Source organism: Mixophyes fleayi, chromosome 1, assembly GCF_038048845.1.
Source record: "Mixophyes fleayi isolate aMixFle1 chromosome 1, aMixFle1.hap1, whole genome shotgun sequence".
Taxonomy (NCBI): Eukaryota; Metazoa; Chordata; class Amphibia; order Anura; family Limnodynastidae; genus Mixophyes; species Mixophyes fleayi.
In genome coordinates, this window is record NC_134402.1 from 346327517 (window position 1) to 346347127 (window position 19611).

The 19611-nt window shown below is 38.7% G+C and overlaps 1 pseudogene; it reads left to right on the forward strand.

Annotated features, from left to right (window-relative positions):
* The window catches only part of LOC142110012 (uncharacterized), a 55175-nt pseudogene extending 43817 nt beyond the window's left edge, over positions 1-11358 (forward strand).
* Positions 11359-19611: the final 8253 nt, after the last annotated feature.

The following is a 19611-nucleotide window of genomic DNA, read 5'->3' on the forward strand; positions in this document are numbered from 1 at the left end:
TCTGACATCCCAAAGAGGCTGTCACATGGCCCGAATACACAATTCCTGGGCTGGCGATGGTGTTGCAGTTTTGTCTCTTTGAAATTTCACGTTAAAAAAAGGTTCTGTGTGGGAAAAATAAAAAGCTTAATATAATACATTTTATATAATAAAATATTTAATTGCCATTTCAGTATAATCAAGGGTGAATGTGTTTAAAAAACTTATTAAAATTAAAAATGTTAACATACGTGACTGGTTTGAAAGGATAATGAAGAAATGTAAAGAAATAACAATGCTATCATATGCAACTGCTTAGAAAGAATAATAAAAACATATAATATACAAAGCAGCAATACTAACATATGCTTAGAAAGGATCATAAAACAGTAAAAAGTAACAGCAATGCTAATGCATTGCTACTTTAAAAAAGAACTGTCTCAATTATGAAACAAGATGGCATATGAGGTGCCCCCCTTCAACTGTCTTATAGAGTGTTGTTTGATGAGATGAGTGGTGTCAGGTGTGCATCCCATAATATTGTGAGAGGCAATGCCGCGTTTGGTCATCACTATCATCCATCAGTAACACCTGCCCTGGAGCGGGTGCTAAACATATGTCAGAAATAAAGCAAACTTACAACAAAGCTAGGATTTGAATCAGATGCATCTGCGCCAGAACGAACTTACTGTACATGGCCTACATTAGTCCGTCCCTCACTCCCCCATTCTGCCTCTCAAGTCATTTGCACTCAGACATGAATTGCATGCATTGTATTTTTTAGCTTAAACTCTGTTTTCGGGACATGTGCAGTGTATTTCATTACATTTTTTAAAGAAAATGTGCTATAATGGAAGTATACACATTTGTATGCCTGACTAAATGTTGGTATAAATGTTACTATTTTTAAAATTAGATAAAAGCAAGCTAATTTGCATGCGTTGTATACTACATACGTTTGGTGTGCAAATGTGGCCATCGCTAAATGAGCCCCTTAATCTTTATTGTAATAAAAAGAATAATACTACTTATGTGTTATCTTTATTATTTGCTGATACACCCAGATAAGAAAACTTTCTAGTGGTAACTTCCATATAAGATTTTCATGTTATGAACATTTGCATTCAACACTCCAATGGAGATAACCTGTAAGAAGCATCACACAGTTGAGCTCTCTGCTGGTATGTATTTTGCAGAGAGATAGCAATTATAGTAAGTGCTTTAAATTTTGAGATTTAACATAAATTACTTACCGACAAAATGTCAACCATATTTAAACCTCCTTAATCAGCTTGACTCCTTTTACGAAGACACACAGCACACATGGAACCTAAAAGGTTTTTAAAGTTAATTTCTGTCTCAGAAAGTTCATCATGTTAATATGTAATCATTTGTAGCCCTCATGCCTTGTCATGCCTCTGGCAGCAAATTGTAAGCAAATAATTTTAAATCTCACACCACCATAAACAGACTGTTCAAAGCTTATACTGGTATGCATGTCATGATTGGGCAAATATATTTACACCAATCCTCTTTTAATACATATTGTCAATTTGAAGCTATATACCACAATTTTATATGCTTCACCTGAACAGCTCTAAAGTAGTGTATCAAGTATTTTAAAATGAATTATGATGATAGAAAATACAATTTTATTAACATGCTGCATTGACAACTGGCAAGAGTGGGGTTAACACTGTTGCTGCTATTTTTATTTGGATTCATTCTAATGATAAACTGATTGATGGGACCAGGATAATGACTGCGGAATTATTGAAAATGTTGACAAATGGTGGTTATTCTCTTTTATATTTAGCCTCAGAAAGAAAAGCATATTTGCAAATGGCCATCATAAATCGCCTGGACATTGTTCTGACAGATCACCATGCAGCCAAAATGCTTTCATACTCCTGCATGTGACTGACAGCAGATAAGTAGAGACAATAGCATAGGTTCAACGAAGTGAAGAGAAGATTTAACTTGTGCTTGTGGAGATATGATCATTCTCTCAACATTCTACTTCTGGTCTCTATGCATAGAAAGGCAATTATAGATACATCTTAAGGTTTTGGATCTTTGTTCCATACTCGGTTTAAACAAGCATGATCATGTGGTTTTAGTATTATTGAACATGCTACTTTGCAATATCAAATACATAGCATATGTGGTGTGGCGAAGTTACACTTATAGCGCACGATACAGTGAGAAAAGATGATACTTAGCATGCAAATGATGTCAAAAACTAAACACTGTGCACACAATACCAGTGCTCAATGAGTACATTCCATTGGTCAATATAACAGCCACTTGGCAATTATTAATAGCTCTATGGCCACCATATAGGTCAATATATCACCAGATACAGAAAAATAGAAATATATCCAGCAGGATGTGATATATACAGTATTACCACAAACAAGATGTTTTATGACTCAGGTAATATTCCCAAAAAATGCAGTATAATTGTTATGAAAATACATATCAAATAATTGATCTTCACCTATAGCAAACCCCTTTCTTGTAGAACGCTAAATATGCACCAAAAACTCGTTTCCCCAAGGACAACATCCATAGTAGTAGGGGCTTATAAATTTCGGAGCATTTAAGGTAGTGGAAAGGACACAGTAGGAGACCAGCAACACACAGTTTAGTAATAGTGATAATACACTAAAACTGAGAATACTGACAGGCAAGATTCAAAAGCAAGATCAGTCAGGCAATGGTCAGAGGCAGAGAATCATCAACCAGGTAGAAGCCGAGGACAGGTGGCAGTCAAAGGTAGAATCCAAGTTACAGGTGATAAAGAAATTGAATATCAATGAAGCATTGATCATTTATTGCAAGAGCCGGCCATCAATATAGATGGCACAGCCCCAGAATCACAGAAGTACAAAACATATATACCATCTACTTATGTACAATATAAAGCTGGGTACACACTACAGAAATTTCGACCAACTTTTTATGCCGAGCGATTTTACATGCGATCGATGGTCCGAATGCTCGGTCCATGGACTGCATACACACTAGCCTTGTCTAGGACGATAAAGGGAAGGGCGGACGTCCCTTTAGCGACTTTTTACAGCCATGTTGTTGTGAACAATGATTTAAATTTCGTACACACTGCAGCGACATTTGCGGGAAATGTACGAGATACCAAAGACATTAGCATAAAGGGGCAGAGCTTTCACTCTAGTAAAACTCCCAAAACAGCAAAAAAACAGAAGGCTACACTGTCTCATCATTCATTCCTATTTGTAAACCTACAATGGCTACAAAAGAACAAGAATAAGCAACTGCACTTCTCCTGCTTGCTGTGGCAAGTAGAGATTAGCGCACTCGGATTTCTGAAATCCGAGCCCACCCGAACGTTGCGGATCCGAGCCGGATCCGAGACAGATCCGGGTATTCCCGCCAATTGCAAAACTGAAACTGAGGCTCTGAGTCATAATCCCGCTGTCGGATCTCGCGATACTCGGATCCTATAAATTCCCCGCTAGTCGCCGCCATCTTCACTCGGGCATTGATCAGGGTAGAGGGAGGGTGTGTTAGGTAGTCCTCTGTCCTGCTATATCTCATGTTGTTCAGTTCTGTGCTGTGCTGTGCTGTGCTCTGTGTTCTGCTCAGTCCAGTGGTGCTGTGTCCTGTGCTCTGTCCTTCTGAGTTCAGTGGTGCTGCTGGGTCCTGTGCTGTGTCCTGTTCAGTCCAGTGGTGCTGTGTTCTGTGCTCTGTCCTTCTAAGGGCATTGTTATTTCCCCATTATTCCCAAATTATAAAAAATTTAAAAAAAAGTTATAAAAAAAATTGCAAAAAAAGTAATTATAAAAAAAATAATAAAAAATAAATAAATATCCCTAAACAATCCTGCAGTATAAGTCCATTGGTACTGCTATATTACAAAGTTCACTGATTCAGCAGTATAAGTCTAGTGGTACTGCTATATTACAAAGTTCACTGATTTTTAAGTATAAGTCCATTGGTACTGCTATATTACAAAGTTCACTCATTCTGCAGTATAAGTCCATTGGTACTGCAATATTACAAAGTTCACTCATTCTGCAGTATAAGTTCAGTGGTACTGCAATATTACAAAGTTCACACATTCTGCAGTATAAGTTCAGTGGTACTGCAATATTACAAAGTTCACTCATTCTGCAGTATAAGTCCATTGGTACTGCAATATTACAAAGTTCACTGATTTTGCAGTATAAGTCCATTGGTACTGCAATATTACAAAGTTCACTCATTCTGCAGTATAAGTCCATTGGTACTGCAATATTACAAAGTTCACTCATTCTGCAGTATAAGTCCATTGGTACTGCAATATTACAAAGTTCACTCATTCTGCAGTATAAGTCCATTGATACTGCAATATTACAAAGTTCACTCATTCTGCAGTATAAGTCCATTGGTACTGCAATATTACAAAGTTCACTGATTTTGCAGTATAAGTCCATTGGTACTGCAATATTACAAAGTTCACTCATTCTGCAGTATAAGTCCATTGGTACTGCAATATTAAAAAGTTCACTCATTCTGCAGTATAAGTCCAGTGGTACTGCAATATTACAAAGTTCACTCAATCTGCAGTATAAGTCCAGTGGTACTGCAATATTACAAAGTTCACTGATTGAGCAGTATAAGTCCATTGTTGTTACTGCCATATTACAAATGTCATTGATTCTGCAGTATAAGTCCAGTGGTACTGCTGCATATTCCAGTCCAGTGGTACTCTCCTGTGCCGCATATCATTTTTTAAGGCTTTGCCGAGTGTGTGTGGCTTAGGGGTACACTCTCTTGTGCTACATATAATGCAGAACAAAAATTTGGAGGATAAAGTAGAGAAAAATCAAGTCCCACTTCCTCCTAATGCTGAAGGTGCTGCCACAAGTCATGACATAGACGATGAAATGCCATCAACGTCGTCTGGCAAGCCCGATGTCCAATCTCTTAGTACAGGGCATGTAAAATCCAAAAAGCCCAAGTTCAGTAAAAGTAGGAAAAAGAGAAACTTAAAATCATCTGACGAGAAGCGTAACGTTGCCAATATGTCATTTATGACACGCAGTGGCAAGGAACGGATTAGGCCCTGGCCCGTGTTCATGACTAGTGGTTCAGCTTCACCCAAGGAACTAAGCCCTCCCCCCCCTACAAAAAATTTAAGAGAGTTATGCTGTCAGCAACAACACAGCAAACAACTCTGCCTTCTAAAGAGAAATTATCACAAATCCCCAAGGTGTCCAAGGGTGTTGGTGGTTGCGAAGCTTGACCTTCCCATCACTGTACGGGAAGAGGTGGCTCCTTCCACCATTTGCAGCACGCCCTCTGCATATGCTGGAAGGATCACCCACAGTCCAGTTACAGATTTGGCTAATGAAGGTGTGAATGTTGTACACCGGGAGGAGGATATTGATGTAGCTGGCGCTGAGGTGGATGTTGATGACTATGATGCAGACAGATACCAAATTGCCTTTCTCAATTTCTATTTATATTCTAGATTATATAACGGCTGAATAGTTTTCTATTTTACTCCTAGTGGAGAGGGGATCTGATGCAGACAGATACCAAACTGCCTTTGTCCATTTCTTTGTATATTTGAATTTCTAGTTCTACAGTCTATGCAGGCTGCTTTTTTTATATTCAACTACAAGTGTAGGGCCGGGGGGCATAGATAGCCACCAAAGTAACGTAGTCCATTTAATTTCACTTTCTAGCTCCACAGTCTGTGCAGCCTGCTTTTTTTATCTTCAAAGTATTTACAAGCCTTGCAATCTAAATTAACAAGAGGTAGTGACGTGCTAGAACTCCACCCTCTATATGCTGCAGAGGATGGAGGAGCATCAAAAGGCCATTTTGTTTATAGCTCCCGAATTATCCATTATTTAGGTGTAAGCGCGGAATACTCTGTATTTACAAAAGGCCATTCAAGTCTACACAGCCACCTACGACATAGGAAAAGGAGTGGGGATGCGCACTGGAGAATGATTTCCGTGTTGTGCAACGTTCTGCAGCCATTTGAACTTGCCACACGAGAAGTCAGTTCCGACACTGCCAGCTGGTACACCATTGCGATTCCACCAAGCATGTAGCTCTTGTGGATGAAGCCCTTCCTACGCTTTGCCAGGGTCCGAGGGGGGTCAATGTTTTAAAGTCAGAGGAATACATTCTGGCCACCGTTCTCGATCCTCGGTTTAAAGCGTATGTTGTTTCTCTGTTTCCGGCGGACACAAGTCTACAGTGGTGCAAAGACCTGCTGGTCAGGAGATTGTCCTCTGAAGAGGACCGTGACATGCCACCAGCTCCACCTTCATTTTCATCACTGTTTGTGCAGTTCCAAAAAAGAGGAACTGCCATTTCTATTGCTACCTTCTTTCTTTCTCTATTTAAAAAAACAAAAAACTGTCATTTCTATTACAACGTTAATTGTTTGTGCTATGTTGGTTTTAGACGTCCATCCGGTGTCCGCCATCTGTGCACTGGAATTCAGACTAGTTGAGGGTTTTATTATTATATTGTGGCCCCGGTACCAAATTGGGTACCGGGGCCACTCCACTACGCAGTCCAGATACTTGTTTGGTGGAATTCAGAACAATTGAGGTTTTTTTATTATATTGTGGGGACCACTCCACTACGCAGTCCAGATACTTTTTTGGTGGAATTCAGACCAGCTGAGGGATTTTTTATTATATTGTGGGGACCTCTCCACTACGCAGTCCAGATACTTTTTTGGTGGAATTCAGAACAATTGAGGTTTTTTTTATTATATTGTGGCCCCGGTATCAAATTGAGTACCGGGGCCACTCCACTACGCAGTCCAGATACTTGTTTGGTGGAATTCAGACCAGTTGAGGGTTTTTTTATTATATTGTGGGGACCACTCCACTACGCAGTCCAGATACTTTTTTGGTGGAATTCAGAACAATTGAGGTTTTTTTATTATATTGTGGGGACCACTCCACTACGCAGTCCAGATACTTTTTTGGTGGAATTCAGACCAGCTGAGGGATTTTTTATTATATTGTGGGGACCTCTCCACTACGCAGTCCAGATACTTTTTTGGTGGAATTCAGAACAATTGAGGTTTTTTTTATTATATTGTGGCCCCGGTATCAAATTGAGTACCGGGGCCACTCCACTACGCAGTCCAGATACTTGTTTGGTGGAATTCAGACCAGTTGAGGGTTTTTTTATTATATTGTGGGGACCACTCCACTACGCAGTCCAGATACTTTTTTGGTGGAATTCAGACCAGTTGAGGTTTTTTTATTATATTGTGGGGACCACTCCACTACGCAGTCCAGATACTTTTTTGGTGGAATTCAGACCAGTTGAGGTTTTTTTTATTATATTGTGGGGACCACTCCATTACGCAGTCCAGATACTTTTTTGGTGGAATTCAGACCAGTTGAGGGTTTTTTTATTATATTGTGGGGACCACTCCACTACGCAGTCCAGATACTTTTTTGGTGGAATTCAGAACAATTGAGGTTTTTTTTATTATATTGTGGCCCCGGTATCAAATTGGGTACTGGGGCCACTCCACTACGCAGTCCAGATACTTGTGTGGTGGAATTCAGAACAATTGAGTTTTTTTTATTATATTGTGGCCCCGGTATCAAATTGGGTACCGGGGCCACTCCACTACGCAGTGCAGATACTTGTTTGGTGGAATTCAGAAAAATTGAGGTTTTTTTTATTATATTGTGGCCCCGGTATCAAATTGAGTACCGGGGCCACTCCACTACGCAGTCCAGATACTTGTTTGGTGGAATTCAGACCAGTTGAGGGTTTTTTTATTATATTGTGGGGACCACTCCACTACGCAGTCCAGATACTTTTTTGGTGGAATTCAGAACAATTGAGGTTTTTTTATTATATTGTGGGGACCACTCCACTACGCAGTCCAGATACTTTTTTGGTGGAATTCAGACCAGCTGAGGGATTTTTTATTATATTGTGGGGACCTCTCCACTACGCAGTCCAGATACTTTTTTGGTGGAATTCAGAACAATTGAGGTTTTTTTTATTATATTGTGGCCCCGGTATCAAATTGAGTACCGGGGCCACTCCACTACGCAGTCCAGATACTTGTTTGGTGGAATTCAGACCAGTTGAGGGTTTTTTTATTATATTGTGGGGACCACTCCACTACGCAGTCCAGATACTTTTTTGGTGGAATTCAGACCAGTTGAGGTTTTTTTATTATATTGTGGGGACCACTCCACTACGCAGTCCAGATACTTTTTTGGTGGAATTCAGACCAGTTGAGGTTTTTTTTATTATATTGTGGGGACCACTCCATTACGCAGTCCAGATACTTTTTTGGTGGAATTCAGACCAGTTGAGGGTTTTTTTATTATATTGTGGGGACCACTCCACTACGCAGTCCAGATACTTTTTTGGTGGAATTCAGAACAATTGAGGTTTTTTTTATTATATTGTGGCCCCGGTATCAAATTGGGTACTGGGGCCACTCCACTACGCAGTCCAGATACTTGTGTGGTGGAATTCAGAACAATTGAGTTTTTTTTATTATATTGTGGCCCCGGTATCAAATTGGGTACCGGGGCCACTCCACTACGCAGTGCAGATACTTGTTTGGTGGAATTCAGAAAAATTGAGGTTTTTTTTATTATATTGTGGCCCCGGTATCAAATTGGGTACCGGGCCCACTCCACTACGCAGTCCAGATACTTTTTTGGTGGAATTCAGAACAATTGTTTTTTTTTTATTATATTGTGGGGACCATTACACTACGCAGTCCAGATACTTGTTTGGTGGAATTCAGAACAATTGGGCTTTTTTTTATTATATTGTGGGGACCACTCCACTACGCAGTCCAGATACTTTTTTGGTGGAATTCAGACCAGTTGAGGGTTTTTTTATATTGTGGGGACCACTCCACTATGCAGTCCAGATACTTTTTTGGTGGAATTCAGAACAATTGGTTTTTTTTTTATTATATTGTGGGGACCACTCCACTACGCAGTCCAGATACTTTTTTGGTGGAATTGAGACCAGTTGAGGGTGATATATTGTGGCCCCGGTACCAAATTGGGTACCGGGACCACTCCAATATGCAGTCCAGAAAGCTACCTCGGTGAAACGTTTTGGACTAAAAACAATATTGTGAGGTGTGAGGGTGTTCAGAATAGACTGGGAATTAGTGGAAATGATTGTTATTGAATGTTATTGAGGTTAATAATAGCGTAGGAGTGAAAATAAGCCCAAAAACTTAATTTTGGAACTTTTTATGCTTTTTTCAAAATAAATCCGAATCCAAAACCTTAAATCCGAACCAAAACCTTTCGACAGGTGTTTTGCGAAACAAATCCGAACCCAAAACATCAAGCAAATCCGTACCCAAAACACAAAACACGAGACACCAAAAGTGGCCGGTGCACATCTCTAGTGGCAAGAAGACTGCTTGTACGGAACCAAAGAGAAAGAAGGAGAAAGAATAGATCTTGTTGGAGCAAAGATTGGTTCAAGAGGAGAGACACGTTCTCTCATATGCCCCTGCTGCAGGAGATACGGGACAACAACCCAGATGATTTCAAGAATTTTCTTCGTATGAATGATTCAACTTTTCAGTAACTGCTCCAACTAGTAACCCCTCTCATCCAGAGGGAGAACACCCATTTAAGGAGACCCATACCGCCAGAGCAAAGACTGGTGGCAACACTACGATTTTTGGCAACAGGGAGAACATTTTCAGATCTTAAATATAGTACGGCTATTTCACCCCAAGCTTTCGGCATGATAATACCTGACACCTGTGATGCTATCATCGAAGTTCTCAGTGACCAGTATATGAAGGTTGGTGAAAAGCAATAGTATTTATTGTAAAAATAGCGGTTTACATATTAACATATAGAACATTGCAAAAATACTTTTAACTTGTAATGTGCAATTCATACATAGTTTGGACCAGAGCAATAGATTATAATTGTTGGTAGTGCAAAATTTCGCTTGAGTCCATACCAGATGTGTCCCCTGCGTAATGTGGCATCCCTTCTGATGGTAATGGCGTGGATGTCATACAAGGTTTAGACATGCCGCCTTGTCCACCCATGGTACCATGCTGCAACTGTGCTGTCTGAAAAGTGTATGCTTGTTTGCGTCTATGGTTAGTTGTGCTAATAAATGTGTCTGGCCACAAATCTTCAGCGGTAGCCTTATACATGAGGTTGCACAGCAGCCGCTCCATTTCAGCTTGTATGCACTTGCTACTACTTCTCATTTTGCTAGCTATTGTTGCTGCAAGGAAATCAAATATGTCCTGTTCCTTTCTTTGTGTTATCAGACTGTTAGCGAAATCAATCATCTTTTCTGCTAGTACATCAGTTTCTTGTATTTCATTTATTCAGCGTCTCTTTCGCTTCTGATTTTTTTTTTTTGCTGGTGTATCAGCTTGGGTCACATCTTGCCTGTCAGCAGTTAGCTGGCTTTCACGTGGAGTGCTATTAATTGTTGTAGCATCCTGGTCTTCAACTTCCAGCAAGAGCCCATCAGACAATAGTGCAGGCTGAAAAAGAGCAAACAAATGAGGGAATGCAATTGCATGCATGTTCAAATGTTAACTATTTACACAGTTTTATGTTTCAGTTTCCATTGACAGAGGAAGGCTGGAAAGTGATAGCGGAAGATTTTGAGAGACTATGGAATTTCCCAAATTGCGGTGGTGCTATTGATGGCAAACATGTCCGAATCATGCCACCATGAAACAGTGGATCTTTCTACTATAACTACAAAGTGTTTTTTAGCATTATTTTAATGGCCATAGTAGATGCGAACTATGAATTCCTATTTGTGGACATTGGAAAAAATGGAAGAGTCTCAGATGGTGGTGCATTGGAGCATACTACCTTCCATAAAAAACTGCAAAACAATGCCCTAAACCTTCCATCGCGGAGTAGCCCAAAATATGGACTAAACTTTGTGTTTGTGGCAGATGACGCCTTTGCATTGCACAACAATGTTTTAAAACCGTACCCTCAAAGAAATCTGACCATTGAAAGATGTATATTTAATTACAGACTGTCACGTGCTCGGCGTGTAGTTGAAAATGCCTTTGGGATTCTAAGCAACAGGTTCCGAGTTTTTCATTCTTCAATAAACCTTAGTTTGGACAAAGTCGACAAAGTAGTAATGGCCTGTTGTGTTCTGCATAACTTTCTGCGGCGTAAAAGCAACAGTGGACGTACCACTCAGGTCAATGTGGAAAGTAATGCCGAGGACATGGAGGTAGTGGGCTTGACACCATTAGAGTGTGAACACTCTAAAAACAGTAGTGCATTGACAAAATTATATCGTGAGGCGTACCTTACGTATTTCAACGGTGATGGTGTCGTGCAATGGCAGAATGATTGCTTATGACTGTTTATATACATGTTATAAATTGTTATTGTGTTGTTGATTGTTTGAACTTGAATAAATCTGTTACATGGCAACATCATAATGTACTGTACTTACTGTGCCGCTTGCAGGCATATCATATGCTTTCTCTACTTCTGTGGATAAACTGCTGTCTGTGGGCATGCTGCTAGTGGACGTACGTGGTGTTTCTTGGTCCCTCACAAAGTGTAACATATCAAAGTACCATAGCTTTGGCACATACACGTCTTCAGCTGCAGCTCCAGATTTTTTTGCTGCTTCCACTTTATTTAATTCTTTTTTATACACAGTCCTAAGGTTCTGGATCTTGCTTTTTGCCCATTCAACAGTTGCTCCAGGGTGATATGGCAGACATGCTTTTACAAGCTCTTGCATCGCCATGTTTCGCATCATTCTGTTAGAATACTCTTTGGATTTGGCTTTCCACAAACATGGGTGAGCCCTGTAGGTCTCAATAAAATCCTTCATTAGGTCAGCATTTCTTTTGTAAGCCATTTTGTTCTGTTTGGGTATAATAAAAAGAAACATAAGTCCCATCTGTGCTGTATAATAAACCAATGCAAGTACACATGTGTGCACCAATCACAAAGAACTTACCGTATATGTGAACGAATGTACAGCTCCGAAGAATCGTAAAATCCCATTGTATGTAATGGTCATGAACGGGTTACAGTTATAGAAAAAAATCGATACACAAGGTTATTATACACGAATAGGCTTCACCCACAATGCTCCATTCTCTAAACAAACACCCATGTCTGAGTGTATAAAAATATAGAGGAGCCTGTCTGGGGCCGAGGAACGTGAGAAGATGGCGAATGAAGAGAAGGTGTTAGTGGGGGTTGAGGCAATGGAGACGGAGACGCAGTCACAAATGGTGCTGGAAGGGCCACAAATGTTGGAAAAGTTAAGGTGGGGGATGGAGATGCTCAAGAAGAATGTACTGCAGGTAAAAGAGCAAAGTCAATGAGCCCAGGAGAGATGGAGATGATGGTAAAAGTACTGGACCAGTATGACTACGACTGTCAAAAGCGAAAATACAGAAAAGGGAATAATAGAAAGGAATTGATAATGCACAAACTACTGTGATTACTGAAGGAAAAACTTGGAAAGAAAATAAATAAATTCCAAGTCTAGAAGAGGTGGTCGGACCTTAAAAATAAAGAGGCTAGGAGACTGGAGCGAATCCGTAAAAACATAAAAAAAAGTGAGTAGCCCGTGTAGTCGTGTAATGTACCTGTTTGAAGGACTTTATGTATTTCATTCTACTGTCACATGAACCAATGCAAACGTATGATTATTGTTTTGTCAGAAGGAAGAATTAACGGTGACAAGGCCACTGTAGATACCATAGATGTAATAACACCTGTTATAAAACAAGAAAAAATAAATGTGCCAGAGGGACCACAACACAAACTGATCTCAAGCAGTGTGCAAGGTGAGCACCTTTCAGGTGTTGGAAAAAACTTGTATGAACTTTATTACAGATATAGAAACAAAATGGTAAAACATTTTTATTTTCTTGCTTCATAGATACCATCGTCATATCCGATGAAAGTTCGGAAGAAGAAAAAAATGTTGCCAAGCTCAACGATTGTTTTAAAGAAATGAAAGGAAATATTGCCAACATTAAGAAAAAAATCAAAAACCTTGATAATACTTTTGATGACTTGTATATGCTGTTTGCAACTGTTGTGCCACAAACCAGTAGCACCCTTTCACTGTAATACTATTTTTTTTTCACGTTTCATATTGTACTATACAAATTTTATATTGTTATTTTTTTTACCTGCAATAAAACTGTTGTATTAAAACTGTGTGGTTTATTCAGAGTATTTTATAATTATTATTTAGTAAAGGCTAATATGACTTTATAACTTTCATAGTTTTTAAACTTTATAAAGGTTAAATGAGAAATGATTGCCAACGTACATGCAAAGGTTAATAACCCACGTGCTTTATACACGTGTAACGGTCTGCAGCCAGACAGGTGCAATACACATCTATACAAAACACAAGTCTGTGATGTGCGGATTCCGCACCACGTGGGATAAGGATTGATATAAAAAATATAAAAAATTAACATACACATACCCCCCAGGTCGAGGAAGTATCGGAGGATTGTCGTGGATCGGTCGGAAGTTTATACACACTACACAGTGGAAACGAGATTGGAACGGTACGACCAACCAAATGAGGTGACAATTGTCCATTTGGGCAGACTTTCGACCATCGTGTCACTGCACACACTGACCCGACTTTTGAACGACGTTCGTATGTCGGCTGGTTGAGCCGATTATTGGACGAAAACCGTGTAGTGTGTACCCAGCTTAAGTAACAAACAATTTACTGTCCAATGTTAAAACAGTTGAAGGGGGGGTTTTATACTTAAAAACAGATGTCTCTCTCTTAGAGGTTACAATACACACAGATAACTGAAAAAGAGATTCCACGTCTGCTGAATACTGTTATTAAGACAGCAATCCTTTAATTATGACCCTTAAACATAATTTTCATTAATGACTACAATAACAAATAGTTGCAAGTGATAATTTAAGAAGCTTCTGGAAAAACAACACTCAGAAAATTGCATGACTGAACTAAACATACAGGAGAAAATAATCCTTTTTTGAGACTCACATTAAGCAGGTCTGTGACCTTTCCATCTGAACATGCAATGATTCATGCTGCCCTTCAATATCACAAGACCCTACTGTTCTTTTAAAGCTCTTCTTAATATCAAAATTTCAGTCTTAATAGAAGTTCTATTTATGTTTATAGACTTTACCCAATTTAGGAACACATATAATCACTTGCTTAATGAATAAGAATACACCCATCAATATCTCCTACTAGGGTTTAGGACCATAAACCTTACTGCAATTAATATTTATCTATTTATCTTACTAATACTCCTAAACCATCCAAATATAGACTAGCATTCAGTATTCTTTAACCACTATTGTATATTCTTTTACTTTCTTAATTAATTATTGAATTTTTTTCATGTCTACTGTGTAAGTGCAACACTCTTAATATATTAGAGCAAAAACATTTCTCTTTGTAATTAACACAAATCTAATTTTTCTCTATTTTGTAAGGTTGCTTTTCTTACTTGTCTTAATTCTCAGTTTAAAAATGTATGTCCTTAAATGTTTCATTAGTTACTTTATCAAGGATTTTTATATTGCTAATTTACTATTCTTTTGAGAAAGAAGTATAGAGCTTACCACAGGGAAAATACCAAACCAGGCTATTTCATTGTGAGTGAAAATTTAATCCTCTCTTTTTCCTATAATTTCTAAAATCACCCTCTACAATCCAAGTTAATATGCTTATTGCTGGAATCACGATGCCCACAGTACAATTTACTAAAAATCCCTGTTAAATCCACTTATATATCCTATAGTCACGCAAATAATATATTCCCTCAGATATATATATATATATATATATATATATATATATATGAATATATATATATATATATATATATATATATATATACATATATATAGGTTGTGTTTGAAATAAGAATGCTATTCTAAGTAGTATGTAGATTTTTATGTAGCATACGGTGTATTTGAATAAGTAGTATGTGGATTTTTAGGTAGCATACGGTGCAGTTTTATAGGTAGTATACAGGGTATACAGTGATATGGTAGTATGTGGATTTTTATGTAGCATACGGTGTTATAGGTAATACATAGTATTCTAAGCTGTATATGGTGTGGGAATAGGTAGTATACAGGGTATACGGTGATATGGTAGTATGTGGATTTTTATGTAGGATATGGTGTTATAGGTAATATACAGTATTCTAAGCTGTATATGGTGTGGGAATAGGTAGTATACAGGGTATACAATAATATGGTAGTATGTGGATTTTTATGTAGCATACGGTGTATTGAAGAAGTACTTGATTTGAATAAGTAGTATACAGGGTATACGGTGAAAACAGATTTTGTGGAGAGCAAGGATATCGAGGAGCTGATATTTCTGTAGTCCGCAGTGATATTTCTGTGTTAGGAGGTGTGTGGGCGTAGCCTGTGAAACCATCCACGGATAAAAATCTCTAGTAGGTTCTGTTTGAAAAGAGAACAGGTAAAAAGTCTTTTTGCGTAGCGTTGAGAAATAGGTTGATTTCACAATGGATGCGAAGCAAACGCTAGAGATAGTTCATGTTGTGCTGCCTAATGAATGGCCAGTTAGTTCGGCAAGGCATGTTATGCATAATAAATATGGTGCGTACGCAACGGCATATTGCGACAAGCGGGTCAAGATAACCACGGATTGTGAGAGACCTTTTCCAAACATAGGTAGTTTTGAATCAGAGGTGTTAAATAATGTTAAAGATAAAGTGCGGTTGACTAAATCAATAGAAACAAGAATTGAACATGATAGCTGTTTAAAATTTTGGAAACAAGAAGGGTACACGTGGCAAGGAAGCGCGTGTTCAGCGGATGTAAGCATACCGGAAACAAGCATTCCGGAAGTGTGCGTTGCAAAGCGTGGCGAACTGAGCGCAAACACGCCCCCGACAAATTCGGTCGGGACGGAAAGTACAGCCAATACCAAAAATGTAAAAACTGTAACTAGTAACTTGTATGTTGTTTTAAGTAATGTTAAAAGTAATGTTTCAGGACAAAGAAAAGGAACGATCCCACCAGCAGGGGCAGCGGCTGAAAGTGGTGAGAATAATGTAAAGGTTAACACAGGGGGAGACATCCATTGTACTGCAGCAGCAATTTCAGCAACTAGTTCAGAACATTGTGATTTGGTAGGCTTACATCCTGTTCGCACAACAGCAGTTCCCAATGGGAAGGTGGACAAGGATGGTGAAGTTCCCTTAAAACAAGTAGTAAAACATGATCCATAGACTAGGTCTGAAATGTTTTTAATTATGCCTGATTTCCCTGATCCTAGAAAAGATTTGGCCAAGTGTCAGAAATTTATTAGACATTTGAGCCTACTATTAAAGATTGGCGAGTGGTGTTTAGAGCTTGTCTTCCTCTCGATACTGACATACAAAAGTTCATTAAGGATTGTATGTTGGAGGAGGATAAATCCTTAACCGAGGATGATAATCAGGACAATATTAGACGTATAATCACACAGTTGGCCATATATTTTCCAGTGATAGTGGAATGGAAAAAGATTTTCACAATCAAACAAAAAGGTAGTGAGATTACAACTGACTATTTTGTCAGGGCTCTAGCAGCCATGACTAAGTACACAGGGATACGAGATATAAGGGAGAATCCACATTATAGGGAGGTAGCCATTGCAGTATTAATGGACGGTCTCCGGGATGATCTAAGGACTTGGATACAAACCTCTTTTCCTAATTCTAGAGGTCTCACAGTAAATGCCATTAAAGAACATGCCGTAGAACATGATAAAAATATATGTAAGAAGGAAAAAGCGCAGAGTAATAGGGTAATGATGGTAAGTATCCCAGCACTAGAGGGACTGCACACACGACCACAGTATAATAGCACCCGGTTTAAGGAAAAGAAACAACATGAGTTGAGGAAGAGTTTTCAATGCAATAAAATAGGACACCTAGCAAAAGGTTGTGCAGACATGACAAGGACGTGTTTTTACTGCCTTAAGAAGGGACACATGAGTAGGAACTGTGTAGAGAGAAAAAGGGATACCTGGGTTGGAAATCACATAGACACCCACAAAGGAGGCGTACACAAGTTTCAGAGGTTCCCCAACAATTGATTGCACACCCCATAGCAACTAATACTTTGGGGGAGAACTATAGCCAACTCTAGAGTTCAGGTCAGACCTGTAGTCCTACAACCAGGCGGGGTAAATGTTAATCTGTGGTAAGTATCAGAGTGCAGATTTAGGAAGAAATTGATTTAAAAGGTAATCGTTGATTTTGCTTGTTTGTTATATGTTGTCACATGCTTGCTTTCCTAATCGCTGGTCGATTGTAAAGAATGGAAATGTTTGTTTCGTTTGCTGTTTTAAGATAACTATCTTGTTTTTCTTCTCACAGATAAAGGGTACACAAAAGAAATATAGACTTAGTGCTTAAGGGGTGGGATAGAGAAATAGAAAAATCACTCTTGAAAGACTAATTAACAATGGCTCATTGGAACACTCTTTGTTTCAGGCTGCAGTGACTCATGATAATTTGTTTGGCTGAGAATCATTATCCAAAAATGAAGTATGTACATACTTTGCTCCAAAATATCGTTTTATGTATTTCAGAGAAAATATGAGTCACTAAGAGTAAATTTTTCATTCCTCTATCATAAGTTAGGAAAGTCCGCTGCAAAGGTATGTAGTTATGGTGATACCGAGTTCTTAATGAACAAATGACGGACGACACTGGATTGCACGGTTGCGTAAGACCCCCTAGTCAAGTAGGGGAGGGATCATAGTTTGGTGAATAGCTAAGGGGATTAGTGAAATGAATACAGCCATTTTCCCATAGAGTCCAATCCAGCTGTCATTTTTGCTGTAAAAATCTCCCTTTCTGCATGTATGTTTGTTTTCAAACCCTTGTATTCAAATATTTGTATTCCTATTATTCATGGCTTTCTTATTTCTCATTCTTTACATATATGCTAGTATCTCTCTAGTCTCTCTCTCTCTCTCTCTCTCTGCTCTGGTAGAGATAAAAACAGACACAGTCTCATCAATGGGGCTAAGACATATTTTTTTTTTCTACAAAAGACAAATTCAGGGATACACACACTAGATTGACATGAGTTACAGAAACAGTCAGGGGTTTTGTTTTCATGGGTATAGAAACTGCTGATTTTAAGCAGAAAGGTTCTGTTGTGTAAATACGATTCACGTTTTATAGATTGCATATCTGTTTTATTTTTTTGTTTTTGTGGTTCGTGCCTCCTGTACAAAAATGTGCCTTTATATGGATGCACAAAGGGGGAGGCAGGAGATTGCTAGAGGATAGGCATACAGATATGCATCTCTGTATAGAACATTGGAGTAGGATTTTTACCACAAGATACAACATAATGTGAAACCCTAGAAAATGTAGAATTTTCGTGTTTTATATTTTTTTTACTGTTAAACTGACATGTACTGGGTACTGTTATAATTGAAGAAAGTTTTATAGAAATAGACCCCTTTGTCTTTCTCACTTACTCAAGTAGCTGAATGTGAGGTACTGAGAAGGGCATGTGAGTTGGCAGAGGGAAAATCGATTGATATACATTGGCCTTCAGCATTTTTCTAGTCTAGGGGGTGATGTTGAGTTGACTGAAAAATCTTTTTATAGCAATATCAGCACATGAGTAGGACACTACATAGAGGACTTTATACAGTGACACAGTTACCAACTGAAGTAGCTGCTAGTGAAGTCCACACTTACACACACGACTATACATGGCTGTCACACCAGGGCGAACATAGCTGTCAAATAGACAGCAGGATTTTATGTGACAGCTAACAAATCTATGTTTTGTTTTGTTTTTCGTTGTATTGTTTTAGTTTTAAAATGTGAACACACACACGCATGCACACATACACATATTAGTTAATATATGAAGATTTGGGTTACCTGAAGAATTTCTCCAGGTGAAACAAAACCACGTCATCCAATTGCCACCATGCAGGATCCTCAAGTATACACTGGTGTACCGATAAAATATAGCTAGGTAGAGGTGTATTGAAATGTGTCTAATAATATATTACTATGTCATACTCAAAGCTTTTGTTATTCTAGGTGATAGCCCTAGAGTTATAATAGGTGATAGGGGTATTCATGTTATTGATAATAAATGTATAACGTATGAGTAGTGGTAACAAATTACATGCATTTGATTAGCCACAAACCAGTGTGAACATAAAGTAACAGTACTAATTAGAACAAATTGAATAGAATGAGAGTTGGAACTTGATTGAAGTGGCTGATAGCTTGAGCCACTAGTCCTCCACACTATCAATGCCACTCCTGAGCTGCCTCTTAACCTGTCGATTTTTGAAATGTTCTTGACCCCTCTTGAGATGAATTTGTAACTGAGAGACTAGTTTAGACCTTGAGAGGGAAGGTAAATAGTGAGACAGCAACCGAGAACGTTCAGAACACTGTTTCCTGAAGGGTTACATTAACTTTCAGGATGTTGGACTGAGAGATAAAGTTGTGGAACAGTAAAGTTCTTAGGCTCAGGTTATTTGACAGACAGGTACCAGGTGTAAGCTACCAGCACCAAAAGTGGCAGAGACACTGGTACCCATTCCACCCAATGC